General features: G+C 41.2%; 1 protein-coding gene across 1 annotated transcript in view; it reads right to left on the bottom strand.

Moving 5' to 3' along the window:
- Window positions 1-17,695, bottom strand: part of UBAC2 (UBA domain containing 2) — an 87,901-nt gene that overhangs the window by 50,639 nt on the left and 19,567 nt on the right. The gene's annotated exons all lie outside the window — the stretch shown is intronic.

The following is a 17,695-nucleotide window of genomic DNA, read 5'->3' as shown; positions in this document are numbered from 1 at the left end:
GTTTCATCTGAAGTCCCTTGCTTCTTGTACCAGAAACGAATGAACACAGTGACTCCCTATTTACCCTGTCCACAGTACTTTTGACTTTACAGACCTCCACCAAATCCCCTTACTTCAAGTTATCTTGTCTCTTCTCCTGTAAACAGTCAGATAAAAGCTGTTCACCACTTCATTCAAGCTCTAAAAGAAGGAAAGAAGGCAAGTATAAATAAAGAATGGGAAGCCAGCTGTGTTTGTGCTGTGTGGCAGAAGAGAACAGGGTATCTCTATACACATGAAATCAACAGCATACTGATCTACTTTTCTTACTATATTTGCATAAAGGTTCTCTAAACTAGGATCTTGCCACATGACTGACAAATTTGGATAACCTTGCTCCAGGGCACTAAATAAGGAAGAACTGGACTTCAATGGATTGGAAAAACGGACTCACATGAGCCAGCCAAATGCAGAACAAAGCTAGAATAACTCCACACAACATTGGAGGCCGGGCATGACCTGGCTAGAAAACAGATTGGCAAAAAATTCTGGGCTCCTGGTAGACAGGTTAAAGAGGAGCTAACAGTGTGACTTCACAAACAAACACGGCTGTGTTTAAAACGAATTCTTTCCCCTCCATTTGGTACTTGCGAGATCATGCCTGGAATTCTGTACTAAGTCTTGGGTTTCCCAGTAGATGAAAGATATTTGGCATATTGGAACAAGCCCAGCAGACTGCCACCAAAAATGTGGAAGGAGCTTGCAGCACATGTTACTGGAGGAGAGGCAGAGGGAACTGAGATGGTTCACACTGAGAGATGTTACTGCCATCTGCAACTGCCTAATGGGGAGGTGCCACAGACATGTTTTATGAAAAATCCTTTCCTTAGGATTTTTCCTCCTGAGAAGCTGAGTCTTCAGAAATAAAATGTAAACAATGGTTATCTGCTGCTGTGGAATGCAACAGGTGGATCTTTGATTGGTCCACATTGGTTGTTTCTAATTAATGGCCAGTCACAGTCAGCTGGCTCGGACTCTCTGCGAGTCAGGAGCTTCTGTTACCATTCCATTCTTCTTCCTTTACTTGCAAGCCTTCTGATGAAATACTTTCTTCTATTTTTTTAGTATAGTTTTAATAATATATATATATCATAAAATAATAAATCAGCCTTCTGAAACATGGAGTCAACATTCCTGTCTCTTCCCTCTTCATGGGACCCCTGCGAACACCACCACAGGGAGGGATACAGAAAAATGGCAACACCCACCAACAGGCAAAAGTTGCATCAAGGACCAATTAAACATTAAGAAGCATTTTTTCATCATGAGGTTAGTCAGACAGTAGGAAAGGTTCCACAGAAAACCTTTGAAATATCTGTCCTTAGAGATACTCCAAACCTGATTTGACAGAGCCATGCTGAAATTTGTACTTCCAGGGCTGGGCAACATAATACCCAGTGGCTCCTTTCAACTTGCCTCTGTTATGACCAGCAAATTAGTCCAAGTTAGACAGGAAAGCAACATGAAACTCAACTGCCTTGCAGTAAAACTAGCAAATTACATAACTTTAAAATCTTCTGGTCTTGTCCTCTACTTATGTCCTTATCAAAATGCTGTCATTAGCATCCTCCTAAAATAAAAGAAAGGTCAAGACATGGCACAGATTTATTTTCACAAAACTGCATTCATTTTTCCTCACTGCAAAAGTATGAATTTCTCCTCTTCCTCTTTTGTTTTCCTCAGTTGTGACAGATGTTGTGCAAAGGGCTAAACTAAAAAAAGAAAGTTTTGCACCTGTTGGAAGGCAGCAAAGTTGTGGTTATCCTATCCCCTCCAGAAAAGTATGCATTATCTTATACCATGCAAAAGGAGAGCTGTGTTCCTCCCTCTAATCAGCTACGCTTAGCAGTTTCATCCTTCCTGTATCATGTAACTTTCAAGGGAAGTTGTGGTTAGTTTAACTCCAAGGCAGCCTACTTTAAATATAGAGATGCTGAAGACATTATTCTCAACTCACCAGCCAAGAGTAGCCAGACAGTGTTTTATTGGCAGCGACTGATACCAAGGGACTTAAGTACTAGGTATCTTAGTATCACAGCTCTGAAGTATGGACAGTTACAGCAACTCTGTCTAGAAGTAACAATGACAAATCATTGCTCCCAGTGGGACAGGGAGAGATGAACCTCCCCGGCCAGCTGCATGTGTGAGGCATTTTTGAAAAAACAGGGACAACTGAAGATTCCTCACAAGTTATCAGACTATAAAGACAATTCTGGGTCAATTCTTTGTTTTTGTCTTTCAAATAACATCAATGCAGCTATTCAAAACAACTTGAATACCCACCAGAACCTTACTGCATTCACTCAGATGGGGGAAACCCAACTATTTTAAATGTGCAAGGAGCAGCTACCAGGATAATCAAGTCATCTGAAATTACTGACATAATAGATTACATTGTATTAATATCATTAAGCAAAGGTGTTTTAGAATTTAACTCCTTTTAAGCCAAAGCTAGAACAGAAGCTCTCCAACTAACACACTCAGATGCCAGCACCAAAACTAATGACCACGAACACCAGGGGTGAGTGCAAGACAAGCAGCTCACAACTCCAGGTACAGCCAGGACACCTCTGCCCCTCCTTGCTGCTCTCCTGCACCATTCCAGCTGTTCAGCCAGCACCTGCATCCCAGGCCCTTGGCATCCCTATACCCAAGAGCACAGGGAGAGCTGCCCACAGCTGGCAAACCCAGAGGCCAAGCTCATGGCTGAGAGCAACCAGCTGAGGGCTGCTGCAGATGGAGAGCCCAGGGTCAGGGAAACGCCTCCTGATGTCTGAGTTGGTTTTACTGCCTCCACAAAAGGTCTCTCTACATGTCCTCCACTGCATAAGGCAGCTGAACTTGGAAAAACTAATTCCTCTGGCTACAGCCCTGCCTTCCTAATAGTGTGGCTGCTGGTAGTGTGGGACCACTTAACTGTGCAGCTCAGCATCTCTATTCAAGCAGTCAAGCACAACTGCCATCACAATCCCTTTGCAGTGCTTCTTGTGCTGCAGCTTGTAAATTCCTGCTGAAATTAAGTGATTACTGATTGGATTTGTAATTTTTAAATACCCACAAAAATAACTTTTGGAACAGACATCAATAAATAGTTAGTACCATAACGTATTTTAACTACAGACAAAGTCTCATTTTCATATGGTCCAGACAAGGTCTTCACAACATGAAAAAAAAGGGAAAAAATTCTCAGAAATCTGATTCAAATGCTCTTTCAAGAAGTGCCACTTTCTAGTCCCAAACAAAAACAGGAAACAAGTGTGCCTCACTGGCCACAGACCCACAAGTAGAAAAAGGTTTTGCTACTCTCTTTTGACAGTGTTACTCAACTTTGTGAACATGTCAAAAAAAGGTCCAGGCAACTAAAAACCATGACTTATACTCCATTTCATCTGATGATACAACACAACTGCTCACAGCAGGATTCCTCCATACACAGGATGCTGACAGGGAAAAATGTCAGGGTGTACAGGGAAGACACACCAACAACTGCAGAGCACCTCAGAACTATGCAGAAATTTTTATTTTAGTTAAGTGACCTTTGCTTAGAACAGCAATACTTCTTCTATTGATGAGAAAACATAAAATCAGCTGTATTTTGAACCAAAATGTTGGCAGTTGCAGAAATAACCTTATCAATAATGATTTACCCACTGTAGCAGACAGCAGTGGACAGCTATTTTGTGAAGAGGCAGTGACCCCCATAACTACTAGAGGTGCAGGCCACTGGATCACACATACTACATGATCACTACTTACTCAAGGCACACCTAATCAATATTATAATTAATCACTATATGCACAGTCAATACATAATTACCCAGTGTGCAGTCAATGCACACTGAAATAGATGTGTATAATGTAATGTCTCATTCATATGAATTATTATCTGAAACAGTTTTGTGACTGCAGCTTTATTAATGATATAAGAGTGTATATTGCTCCAGGGGGTCTTGAAAGCCATGTCCTTACTCCCTGCTGGGTTCTGCCAGTGACTGATCAACCTGTACTGTGAGATGACCCTGAAGGAATACAGGTGATGTCAGAGCTGGTGAACCTCACCACAGATGGGATCTGCACCGTGCGCTGCCCCTGACCTGAGCTCCAGCCAGTGCTGCAACATCTCATTGTTCCCAGCATTGGAAAAGATAAAGGATTTCACAACTTGCTATTGGCTTTTCTAGGCTATTAATGAACAGTTATCTGCCTTGCAAGTGTTTGTGCCTTTCTTACAGGGATTCAATCCTCTCCTCAGTGCAAAAGACCTCCTTGGTCTTTTATTTATCACCTTTTCAACTGCAAATACCAGGAGGATAAGGGATGAGTTGTAATTCTTTTTCTCCAAGAAGTATTCTATCAAATCAAAAAGACCAAAGCCACTGAGCTAAAAAATTTTAATAAGTTAATTTTTGTTATGAGCAAAATGAACAAACAAATGAATGATAAGGCTTTGTGGGAATAAAAAAGGAATAAAAACATAAGCAAATTACTAGTCATGGAAAACCAAACAGTGAGTGATCTTAAAATCTGTGAGAGACTCAAGCTGTGCTCTCTCTGAGAAAAACTGTAATCAAGCAGTGGTTGTAAGAAAACAAGGAATTATAATATGAAATTGAAAAAAACCCCACATTTATGGTCTAGGGATGGTAAAAAACACACAAAAATGAAGCCAGCAATTAAGGCTACATGAACTTGGGAAAAAATGGCTAAAATTTTTAGTGATTCCTCTCCTTCATATGTAAGAGCTTAAATGTTGGTGTAAAAAAATTCACAAACACATCATAAGCTGAATAAACTTGTGTTTTATTTGTTCAAAACAAAAAAAGCTCCCTAAATATAAAAATTCAGATTTTACTAGTTGAGAACTCTTATCTGTGCTTCCCAAAAAACCCCACTTGCTGGTCTTAGGTAACAACACCAAGCAAATCAAATACTATGGGCAACATCACAGTTGTTGGGCTTAAGTTTTACACTTTTAATAATTTTTAATAAGCATAAGATTCATATAATTCATATAATTCAATAAGATTGCCAGCAGAGTGGTTAAAATTCTCTTCAAATTTATGCTTTCCACTCTTAATATCTACCCCCCTCTTACAAAAACTGTTTGTACGGAGAAACAATTTCTGACTAAAATGTCAGGTATTTCTCTTAAGTATATTATTACAGAAAAAAAAGTCTGCTTTTATTTTTTTCAAGTTTTGTTAAAAAACAAAAGATAGCAATTTATCTTTTCCCTTCTATTAATTTTTTTTTTTTTTAGTAAGTTCACACTGTTGGGACATTGTGCAACTCTCAGTAGCAGCCAACTCAACCCAAACTTCCTTACCATTTCTGTTTGTTCACACATAACAAGAAAAAATTGAAACTGCCTCACCAAAGCATCTGCTACCCTGATTTTAACAGAAAAATACTAAATCACTCAGACATGCAGTATCTCATCATAATGTGCCTACTGTGGAGTTTCTTCATAACAACTACTGCTTCTAATAGCCCTTGTTTAAAATTATCCAGTGCAGAAATCCAATTACAGCTCATTTATCTTCAAAAAGAGTTTAGACAGCTGGCATTATTTAGCCAGGTTGGCAGAGACACATGTAATGTTTACCTCCATAAGCTGCTTACAGAGTGCTGACCACAGAGATTAATCCTGCTGCAGGGCAGACCAGTTTCCAATTGGAAAAAGTAGTTCTCAGGTCTCTAACCATGCTTGGTACTTTCCACCTAACAAAAGCAACTAAACAGCAAGTGTGAAAGTGATGAGTGCCTGCAATTACAAATACCACTCAATAATACGCTGAATTTTAAAAGCACATCTCATTTCAGGAAAGCCTTTCAAAGATGCTCTATCTTGTTTCCAGACATATTCAATCATTCGTAATTTTTTTTTAACTTTTTGCCAAATTACCTCCCACTGCTTTTATTCTCTAAATACTTGTTACTGAACATGAGTGTGCCTATCCGAGAGGTGCAATATCAGACTGACTTCACGTCCCAGCTGCAAGGCAGAGGCAAGTATCCTAATTAATGTGAAAATGGAGCTTTCAAGATCATCCTCAAAATCCTCAGCAAATCTTGACACCACTTAAAAAACACCTGATAATGCATTTGTTCTTACATGTGATATCTTGAATGGCATAACTTTGTACAGGGCAGAGCTTCTGGGTGATAATAACTCCTCTTACAATTACTAAAATCAGAGTTTGTGATACACCACAGAGAACCCCAGGTCAGAGGTTATGATCTTCTGCCTCATCTACCCTCATCCTCTGTCAGGGGTTACCAACTCTGCAGCAATTTGTGCCTTAACATCAGGCACCTGAGGCTGGGCTGATGTAATCAACTGTAAATCTTGTGGTACAGAGCAATGGAAAAAGAAAGTCCTGTTCTATCTCCCAGCTACATGTTTCCATCACTTTCCTTGCTCTGGTGTTGGTATGCATTCACCCCAGAAGTGAGCAGGTTTAAAAATTTAAGCTGGTGGGAAATTATCCCAAATGACAAAACATACGTATATATATATGTTTTATATTCAAACATTATCTCCTGATAACCACTGCCTGTAAGAAGTCAGATGACTTGTGCTGCAAGATGTAGATAGGAAAGTCCACGTGAGAGCCAACTGGTAGCTCTGTAAGCAGCAGCCCACACTTCAACCAGCTCGGCCCTGCTACAAAACTGCACCTTCAGCAGGTGAAACCAAGCCATGAGTGCTTGTTCTTGCTGCCTCCTGTGCAAGGCACTGCCAGAGGATTGGAGAACATGGCTGGGAACCATGGTTATGATTTGAATGAGTTCCATTCTTTCCATCAGTTGAATGCAAGTCAGAGCCCTCAGTCCAGGTCCCTCAGACTCCCTTACACTGACCAAGTGTCACTTTGTATTCGATATGGGTATTTTTTGTCTACCATTGCTGTCTCTTCTGCCCTATATGTTAAGATCTTCCTATTTCCCTCAAGACTCTAAGTATGTTTGGTCTCATTTTCTGATCCTGTCCCTTTTTCATCTCTTTTCACAATCAGTCCTATATTAAGCAGAAATTACTTTAAATGAGTCCCTGCTATACATTTTTGGCACAAGATTTTTTTTTTTTTTGGATGGAATTAATCAGTGACAATCTAGAAGTGCATTACTTAAGGACAAAGACATTTCAGCTTAATGCCAGAAAGGTGGACTCCTGACTGTCTACTCCCCTTGTTTGTTAAACACAGTGTGAAAGGAGTGAAACATACCCTAATGTTTCCATTTGCTTACCTCAAACTTCTGACACACAGAAGGAGTTCAGAGGTAGATCTGAAGACAGAGATATGCAGACAGATAGTATGTCCCTGTCTCCAGTTATAAGCAAGAAGTCCTTTTTTTCCTTTGAATGAATCTTTGCAGGAACATTCACTGGGATTACTGCAAACATTCACTTCTTTTAACCACAGCCCAAAAAAAAAGTTACTTGAAGAAGGAATGTAGTGATCCCACTGCGCAGCCCCAGCCTTGTGTTTGCCCCGAGCTCCCCTGTTACCTCACAGGCTGCTGCTTATTGTGTCAGCCTGTACAGAGACAGTTATTGCACCGAAGAAGCAAGAAAAACTCCTGAACAAACTTTAGAAATATAAAAAGAATAAAGTACTTGATGTCCAGGAGGTAAAGAAGTGCTCCAGTTCTAAAAAAAGCAGAGTCTAAATGAAACACCAGCAGGTTGATTTTCTGACAAGTGATACAGGAATGTGGGATGAATTCTGAGGAAATCTTAAAAAAGAAAAGAGGAGAAGCACAGGATGTTCTACTTTTTCAGCCACACAGGTTTCAATCTTCTTTTAAACTTGTGGCAGAGCACACAACCACCAAAACACTATCAAAAGGTGAAAAAAGCTGGTGACCACAGCCTCAAAGAGCTGTGATGTGAGGAAAGATTGCATCAAACAAACATCTCACTAAGAAGAAGGATCATTAAGTGAAGGCAAGACAAACAAAGCCACCTCTCATCAAGCCTTTGCTAAAACCCCTGGTGACAAGAAATAGAAAAGCTCTTCACAGAAAAGCACAGAGATTAATGCTGAGTATCCCTTTATGGAACTGATTTTATTAAGTGTACAAGACACAGAAATAAAAAGCTAAAAAAACTGAACTGAAGTTTTAAAATTGAGAAACGTATTTTGTCTCATACTGATGGGAAATCAGCTCACTTATGAACAACAAAGGAGTAAGTGCTTCTTCTTAACTGTTTCTCAATGAAGGATTTTAGTGGACATGCTTTATGAAGCCCAAAAGCTATCTGCAGGCCAGAAGAAATTTACAAAAAGCAAAGAAGTAGATGTGGTGTGACTGCATTGCTAGCTGAGATAGTCCTGAACAAAAGCTCCCTCTCAGATGGAACACTGTCATCACAGCTAATTCATCTACATCCTGGCCAATCTCTGTGTATTGTCAGAAAACTGGAAAAAGTGTCTGTAAGAATCTGTGCCTGGTGGGCTGTTTCGGTCCAATCTGGCCAGCTATGGACCCCAGCCCACACGATCTTACACAGGATAAAAGGAAAAGATGAGAAGCGCTCTTCTCCACGTGGGGACAAAGTCTTAATTTTATTTCCTTGATAGGAGACACCAGATCATCCAGGTGACTCCCCAGGTGAAGAAAAGAGAGAGATGCCTCATGGCGGGGGGGGGACTTTTAAACTCAAGGGAATGGGGGACGGAGGAAGAGGACCACAGCCAATGGGATACAAGTGAGGAGGGGGTGAGGGGAGGAGTAAACCTGGGACAAACCATCACCACCAGAGTTTCTGGGAGAGGGAAAGACCATGGGATATAAAAGGGGAATCCCATGAGGACACAAACATACGATTCTGTGCAATAGTACAGAACCCAGTGCAAACCAACTAAATAACTATTTAGTGCAATACAACAGGTGTCCGCATATCTAACTGGTTCCAGGACACAGGAAAACATTTTTAAAACAGCTCTGAGAAACCTCAGATTTCCTGCTTGTGACACACCCAACTGAAGCATTCAAAGTTCCTGTCAATAATTTGTCAATACATAAAATCAGTTCCACCAAATGATCAGTATCCCTAACCAAAGCTGGAGAGTGATGTGTCACCCTTCTTGCCTGTGTAATGCACCATGGCACTGTCAGCTTTAAGCTGTACCTGGATGGACAAAGGGACCACCCAGCCTGAGGTTGCTGTCTAGCTGATATACAGATTGGCAAACTAAAGACACAGGGTCTCTGTTCCTCGAAAGATGTCACAGGAGGTTCCTGATTTAGGCCACAGAAATCTGTGACTGCACACTTGGTAATGATGACAATAGGCTATAATCCCATGGGCACTGGCTTTACCACCACTGTACACTCACTTTCTCAAACCGTGCCCGTGTGCAAGGCAAGCAAGGAGCAAAATATCACCTATGGACACGGTGCCAAGGCGCTCACAAAGACACATCCAGAAGGATGTGAGGCTGCACACCACAGCCTGAGTGAAGTGCCTGCCCTGCAGGCCTGGACAGGGATAGTCTGGAAGCAAACTCATGCTTCTATGAGGGACAGCCAAGCCTTTTATAATCTTTCTGAATCTAAAGAGAGCTGTCTAGCAGATCTTAAGGATCTTGACACTTATTCTGGTAAACTGCCACTTGGGAGGCACTCTACTGAATCAAGAAGAGCAGGTAACCTCATTTAAGATAAGCACCTACTTCAAAGGCCCTTCAGACACATATAACCTCAAAAGTAGAACCTTATACTGGGAATGATCCAACTTGTAATGGAGAGAGCTTTAAACTCTAATACATATACTTTTATTCTGCAAACTTCTTGCCTTAGAGAAAACATATTTGATAAGTAGTGATTCAAGACCCTGGCATGCTACACACCTGAATTTCCAGGGTTAAGATTTCATTGACTTGCTTTTCATCATTATTAGATTCACAGCTGTTCTTACTTCCCCTGAGAAATATTTTCAAAACATGCAGATGCTACCTGAACTTATAGCTCCCATAACTTCACCTGTTTAATATTTCCTGGAGTAAAGGAAGTGCAGAGAACCCCCTGTGAGCATTCAGTCTCACAGAATCCTTTCCATGGACAAGTCTGGCTACATGACAACTGCCTGTGCTGGAGAGGGAGAGGTGGGCAGCACACATGAATGAGAGCTGTAGCCTTTCCTACCATCTCCTGATACCTGATCCTTCACTGCCTATGAGCTCCAACATTTCAGCACAGAAACCCTGCTTCTCTCTACACTACTGATCCCACAAATGGCTCAGATCACCCAGGCCACACCTGAGTGTGGTGGGATGAAGAGGGTCTTCACTCCCAGCTCTCATCTGATACAATCATTAAATGATCTTATCAGGATCTGTATTTAGCATAATGCTTGGGCAGAGTGGAGCCAAAGTGCAGCAATTAATGTTGACCCATGTGGCAAAACACACAAGCTATTTTTGCCTCATTTACTATGACCTATTTTCATGGTAGAGACAATAAGTTGAAGCTAAATACAGAATGTGACTCATATATTCCGTGTTCGATATTTTAAGCATAATTCTGTAGAACAATTAAGTTATTGGCTACTCCTCAGTCCTCTTCTACAGTAAATATTATTAGTAAATGTTGTGCTATTTTTTAGCTGAGCCATTTATTTAACTACTTTTGTACTCTTGGTAAAAAAATCAAATTTCTTCTAACCACATTATGATGAGGATATTGTAATAGATATCATATCTTCAAAGGCTGAAGACTAGTAAAGGGAGGTTTTAATGTTTATCTTATTCACACAGTTTGGCTTACTTCACAATACTTGAACCTTAAAATGCTTCCCACCATTTTAGGGCTTTTTAGTCAAGAGACCATTCACACCTCCTTGTGTGAATGGCTGGAGTTCGACTTTTCCAATGAGTAAGTACTGTAAGGCACAAGTTGCTGGCAGGAAACTCTTTAGCTTGTTCATGATAAAACAGAAACAAAATAGAAAAGCTGTAGCAGAGAAGTGATTTCTTTGCAAAACAAACTTCCCCATTAAGACCACCATATAACTCTTTTTCTCAACTACAGACCAAGGTATTTGAAGCAAAGTGATGACTAAACAAAAGGGGAGTATTCAGTAAGCATAAAATAAAAGCAAAGAGGAAATTTTAAAAGATGTTGTTACTTATACTGGAAGTCTTCAAGGTAATTTAACTCTGAAAAAGAGACATTTTTATTTCTAAATTCTTTAGAGAAACAACTGCAATACTTTTTTAATTAACTGTACACAATATCTTCTGTTTCATGCACATTTGTTTTTTAAAGTCTCAGTCATAACAACTGTACCTTCTTAGATACCACTGAACTTACTGAATCAGTTTCTGTTCATTACTTTGGTAAATCAAGAGGGCTTTCTTTAAAGCATTAGTCACTGCAAGACCTTCTTTGTGAAGTTACTTCATTACCCTCCTCATCTGTCCTAGGAGACCAATCCTAGCACCACACTCCATTGTGCAGAAGGCTACAACAGGCAGAGTATCTCCTCACACTAGCAATGTCTTCAACTGCTGTGAAGAATTAGTCATTCATTTTTCTTCCTTCTTCCTCCACTGCAATCAAATAATTAACTGCCCTACAAATACAGGGAGAGGGAAGAGATTCAAAGAACATCACTGGAATGGAAGCAGTTCATTCTGTGATGGAGGACAACATCATTTACATGAAAGGATATCAGATCCTTAAAACAAAATGTAGCAATGTATCCTCGTAGCAGAACTAAACAGGAGACAACTGATGTTTCTAGGATGCAATGACTCCTTTAAGCTGGTTTCCCTTCAGATCAAATGACAGAGGGCACTGCAGTGAGCCAATTTGCAAACAATAGCTGAAATGATAACTTGTACAGAATTGTTTGGCACAGACATCTACAATTAGCTGCAGGATTTCCTTTTAAATTCCAGAGGGACTTCCACATCCCCGTCTTTCTTTACTACGGCTGAACATGACGAACAAACAAGGTGTTCCTAACTCCGGAAAGAGGAAGGGAAGAGAGGGGAAAAAAACCCCCAGGCTGCCAGTAAAGACAGAAAGAAAGCTTGATCATGCCCACGTGGACTGAAAATAACCTTCAAGGGTCAACTGCTAAGCTAAAAAGGAGGCCCCTATTCCCACATAGGAAAGAAGGCATTGTTTATTCTCATGAAAAATTTAATCATAAAACTTTCACAAATCTCCTTCTGGAAAATGGAATGCTGTGCAAAGAGAGTCGTTGCTATTGTGTCTTATTTTAATAAAGACATATCAAACAAATACAACAACAAAATCAGAAAAAGGATAGCTTAAAAACACAGAGTTGCTTAATTTCTATTATTAGTTTATATCCTTGTGCTGCATAACAAAGCCAAAAGAAGAATGGTAAATGTTTCCAGTCTTTCTTCTCTTCCTCCACTAGGTGTCTTCTAATTCTTGACTTTTTTGGGGTAAACTCAGACTATGCTCAATAAGAAAGTCTTTGCTTACAACTCATTCTCAGAATTGTATCTTAATGTACAGAATTAATTGAACAGAAATGCAAAGGGGAGACCTGGATGAAATGTAACTATTTGAGCAGCAACAGAATTTAAAGTTCCACAACTATGGGAACAATCACAGCTTCCATGCCACATGGTATGTCCCTTTCATAGGAGAGACAAAGTGGCTTTCATTCTTTATAATCAGTTTTCCTGAAAAACTGGCTAAGTAGTGCATGTGTATAAAGGAATTAATCCATCAGCCATTTGTGCCGTTCCAAAGATGAGTTGCTATGCTTGCTGAAGATCCGCAGATGGCAGCATTGATGCAGTAATTAGTCCTCACCACAGCAGAGGTCAAATCAAAACCATTTCACCCAACTGTTCCGTATTTGAGCCTAAACCCCATTTTCCAGAGTGAGAAATCCTAGCACCAGGCAGTACAAGCACTGGGCCAGGAATTGTCAGGCAGTTAAAGAGAAGCCACATCCAGGATCACTACTACAAGACACTGTGTCAATCACTCACTGAATAACTGTGACAGGTTAGGCGCCATTACCTTGGAAATAAACTACATCATCTAGACAGTAATGAATGCTGTGAACCACGGGCTGCTGGTTCAGAGCCAGCCAGAGCTGCTGTTCACAGTTCTTATGGTCACCTCCATATGCTGCCAAATTTGAAAGAAGAAGGAATACAGAGAAGTCCAACATCCTGCCACCTTTACTGCCCTTTCTTCTCTCACTGTTCCTGGTTCAAAACAAGCTTTGCACTCCCTCTCATTTCTGCTATTTGTGATATGAATTTGGTGGCCTCAATCATCAGACAGCACATGGCTCAGTTACAAGCAAATAAAGGCAATGTCCTAGATGTTCTAAGACTAAAATAAAAAAGCATTGACAGGCAGTATGATTTGGAGGCAAAGGATGAAAGTGGTACAAAATACGGAACACACAAGTCCCAGTTCAGTTTCACTGTTCCATCCTATCTTAAAACCACTTTTACCAACACAATCTCTAAGGATAACAGCTGCTTAAATTATTGAACTTTAGATTTATGCCCTGACTTACTCTCCTAGGCCTCTTGTCATGATAAAGCTTGGGATTTTCAGCCCCTTCCCTTTAATGTGCATGTGTGTGTGTGTGTGTCTAAAGGAGATACAATTTTTGTAGTTGAACAGTTAGTTGGGAAATACAGAATCCTCTGACTGGACGTAGCTCTGTACCTGAAAAGACAGTGACTCTGAAATCACCTACTTGCAGCCAGCTCTGCTGTCCACCATAGCCAGCTCAGAGCACAAGCTGCCCTTGTCCTGGTGCTCTGAGCACACTCACACTCAGCAGCTCTTTCATTTTCCTCCAAGGACAATGCTGAGCCTACACAGCAAGCAAACCTGCCCAGCAGAGCTCCTAACCAACCAGATTCACTGCTGTGCAGCAGGCACCAGGCTGCTTTGTCCCAGCCTGGATTATGCCAGCCCCTTTATCATCCTGATGTTCCTCCTGTGTCACCTCAACTCCACCACAGCACCCCAGGCTTCACAACCCCAACACACTGCTGCTGGTTCATCTGTGCCAGGGACAGGTGGTGCAGGCAGAGCAGCATTAGGAGACCATCACTTCTGCAAAGCAAGCTACGTGCCAGGGTTGGGAACACACTGTAAGGCACCCTTGAATTTGAAGTGCTTATTCTAATTCACACAGCCCACTTTTACTACAGGTACTTTTGATTAAACCCTTCACTGCTCTGCTAAAGCCAATGTAGCAATTTTTAATTGTTTAATTTCTGATAACATCTACTTGGGATAGTTACTGACAGACCTTGTCCAAACTCCTGAGCTCTGGAGGAGTCAGAACAACTCTCCCTACTCCTGCACTTGACTTCATCAAAGGAATCTGAGTACATGCAGGTCCAAATAAACCATTTCTTTTGAAACACTAACTCTATTCCTGGGAGGCATATCAGGTTTCAGAACAATACTTCTTATGCACCTGAGACCTTTAAGAGCAGTTTAATAGTAAAAACATCACATATGACATACTTAGTAAGGAAAGAGTATTGGGAAAAAACCCTCTCCTAGATACTTCCAAACTGGAACTAACTAGTTCCTGACAATGCAGCTTTAAGAAAAGAAAATAAAAAAAGTTGAGCATTCATGCCAGTTTTTAAAAACTGTGAAATATCTGTCATGAGAATTGTGCACTTTTTGAATTAGGAAAGCTGCTTCCCAAAAAACAGAAGACAGGAATTTGTCAAAGGCAACGTGGGGTCATCAAGGAGCATGGAACTGTGCAGGTATTTGCCATGAGCTAATATTAGACCATGGACACTCTGAGATTGCTGGTGTGTAAAAGACCACTGTCTCCAGCCCACTACCCCACTGTCACAGACATCTCAGAGATGCAACTTTCACTTTAATTAATTCGTAAAGTATTGTTTCTTTCAAAGGCTGACTGACAGTGATAAACAGATGAACTACAGGCCAGATGCACTGTATATTTTTAGGCTATTTAGTGACACAGGGTGTGTCTTGGCTGTACAAGAGGTGGTGTAGGGGGTGGAGGGAAGGGAGGAGGGGTAGGAAAAAAACGAAATTACCCAGGAGAAACATGGAATGTTGATTTTTTTTTTTTAAGGGAAAAAACAAGATCTCCTTCCTCAAACCATACCATGTACTAGCAAAACAGGGAAGAGAAAGCTCACTATAACAGTAAGTAAGACATGTCAGGTACAGCTAAGTAGGCTGCAGTTCTCTTAAGCTGCTCCCTTTTCCATTCCTTCAGCTCTGCTGCACACTGCATTTATACCTCCTCACACATGAGTGGGAGAGGAGAGATAGTTGTGCCATGACACAGCCTCTGAGTATCACACACAGCAAAACTGGAAACAACTGCAATAAGTTTATGCATTCAGTGCTAACTTTTAACCAGTAGTTTATTCTTTAGTATTCACTGTGGTGAACACAGTATGGGAATAAAAAATGAGGCCAGTTTTCATTAAGGTTGAGAACAGTTACCCAAAAGTACATGTGAACTCACCCACAACAGCAAGCCAGTAAGTTAACACGCTGACATGGGAGGGTTGCTTCCTGCACCACTGGTGCAGTGAGCCATGCAAGAAGCTTCAGTTCTTTCTTTTCAATAGATCCCAACAGTGGAAAGTTTGAAAGGAGAAGAACATGAGCTCAAGCCAGCTCCCTACCAAACTGAGGCACAGGGTAATCCTTCTGTCCCACTGTGTGCAGAACTTCTCTGAATCAGCTGGACAAAGCTTACATTACACAGTAAGTGAACAGGAAAAGCAGACTTTTCTGTACCATGACTAAACCACTGAAAGAACCAGCAGTGCATTAATTCTGCAAAAGCAACAGCATGAAGGCAATCTCTTTAGTGCTGCACTTTGAGGTTGTTGCAAGTGATCAAACTCATTTCTTATGAGGCTTACTACCAGTCAGTGAAGACACCATGGCAGACCACATGCACTCTGCCCTATCCTCAGACAGGAAGCACACTGGCTTAGCTTTTAACTACTTAAAACCAGCTTTAGCACAACATAATGCAACTAAAATTACCTTGTCTATTGCTCAAAGTTCAGAATAGCAAAAGAAGACCCCAGATGGAACTGAGCATTTAATTCAGTAGAGGCTGGAGCAGAGGAAGTACTCACCCATCTGTGGGAAACCAATGCAAGGCACTCATTTCTAGCTGATAAAACAGCAAAGGAAATAAAAATAGAGCCAGGTGCTTCCTACAGCAGAAACCAAAGTAACAGGGGAATGTGGCACTGCAGAGCAGCCCACTGCCTCTCACAAACCACAGGCAGCGCAACTTTTGACTTGGGTGTTCACCTCCAAATGCTTAGCACCCTGCAGCTGCAGCCAGCTAAGCACCTAGACAAGGAGTATGCAACTGCTGGTACTGCAAACACCTCTTTTCAGCCTCCTGCTGCCAAACACAGCTGCCTCTCCATGCCTGGGGGAAGGCCTGCCAGCCTACAAGCAACAGAGAGGTTTGGCTGCCTCTTCTCCACCAGGAAGGCTGTGAAAAGCCTGAGTGAAAGCAGAACACACACTGATATGCTGCAGCAAACCAGATGGATGGCTAACCTGCCAGCAGACTCAACTGGGCTGCTGCTGGCCACCTGTGTAAACTGTGGGATTTGATCTCAGTTGCCCTCACAAGGCATGACCTCCCTTGCAGGGTCAGAACATCAGCCACCCTCCAGACAAAATGACACAGCTACAATAGGTCACACTTCCCACCCTCCCCCAAGCAGACAACAAGCCTAGAGACAACTCACAGCATATGGGTTCTCTGATCCCAAACTCAACATCTGCCTGCCTCCTATTAAACCCAGAATCCCTTTTGTACTTCCTCTTTTGCTAAGGGAGGCACTTGCTGTCCACTTGCCTGTTTTGGCATAAACAGAAATGCATAAACTGCATTCACAGAGCAGTTCAGCTTAGAAGGTGCCTCCACAATTCTGTATTTTTACCCAAAATAAAGTACTCTTGCCCAGGAGAGTGCAAAAGTCCAGTTCTTCTCTTCCACAAGATAGACATATGGCACTGAATTTCACTGAACAGTTGAAAACAGTGCTTTGTTCTGCTGAAGCATGCTCTGGAGCTGCTTTACTAATCATAAAGCCACTGAAGAGTTTTCAGCACTGGTTAGCCCTTTTAAGATATGCCTTAGTCCTAAAATATTAAGTGCTTTTAAATAAATTTATATTTCCCTAGGGTGATCTGGGAAGGATTTGCAGCTCACTGCATTTAAAAGGCCTTTGGAAGGATCATTAAAAAACAAGTTTCATATTAGTTCCCCTGAACAGAAAAAAACCCTAAATATTTAAAGGTAATCTACACACCAAAAATCATGCCCAGGTCCTTCCCTATAATTACTTTAACAATCACACTGACCCATGCAGACACCTACATGGTAACACAAACCCATTCAGCTGATATAAATTACATTATTACAGTAGAGAGGGGTTTCTTTTCCCAGAAGTTATATTGAGCACTAAGTGAGGATAACCTACCCACATTAGTTTTACAGTCAGTGAAGAAAGACGTTCCCACAAACAAACCTGATTCTGGCAATTTCTGAACTGCAGGGCTTTGTTGCTTCTGGCACCAAGGGAACATCCTGGCAAATTCTTGACCACATGTCAGGTGGAGACCAAAACATTATTGCTCC

This window comes from Ammospiza caudacuta, chromosome 2, assembly GCF_027887145.1.
Source record: "Ammospiza caudacuta isolate bAmmCau1 chromosome 2, bAmmCau1.pri, whole genome shotgun sequence".
In the NCBI taxonomy this organism is placed as follows: Eukaryota; Metazoa; Chordata; class Aves; order Passeriformes; family Passerellidae; genus Ammospiza; species Ammospiza caudacuta.
The sequence above is the reverse complement of the archived record's forward strand: the minus strand, read 5'-3'. Positions and strand labels throughout refer to the sequence as shown.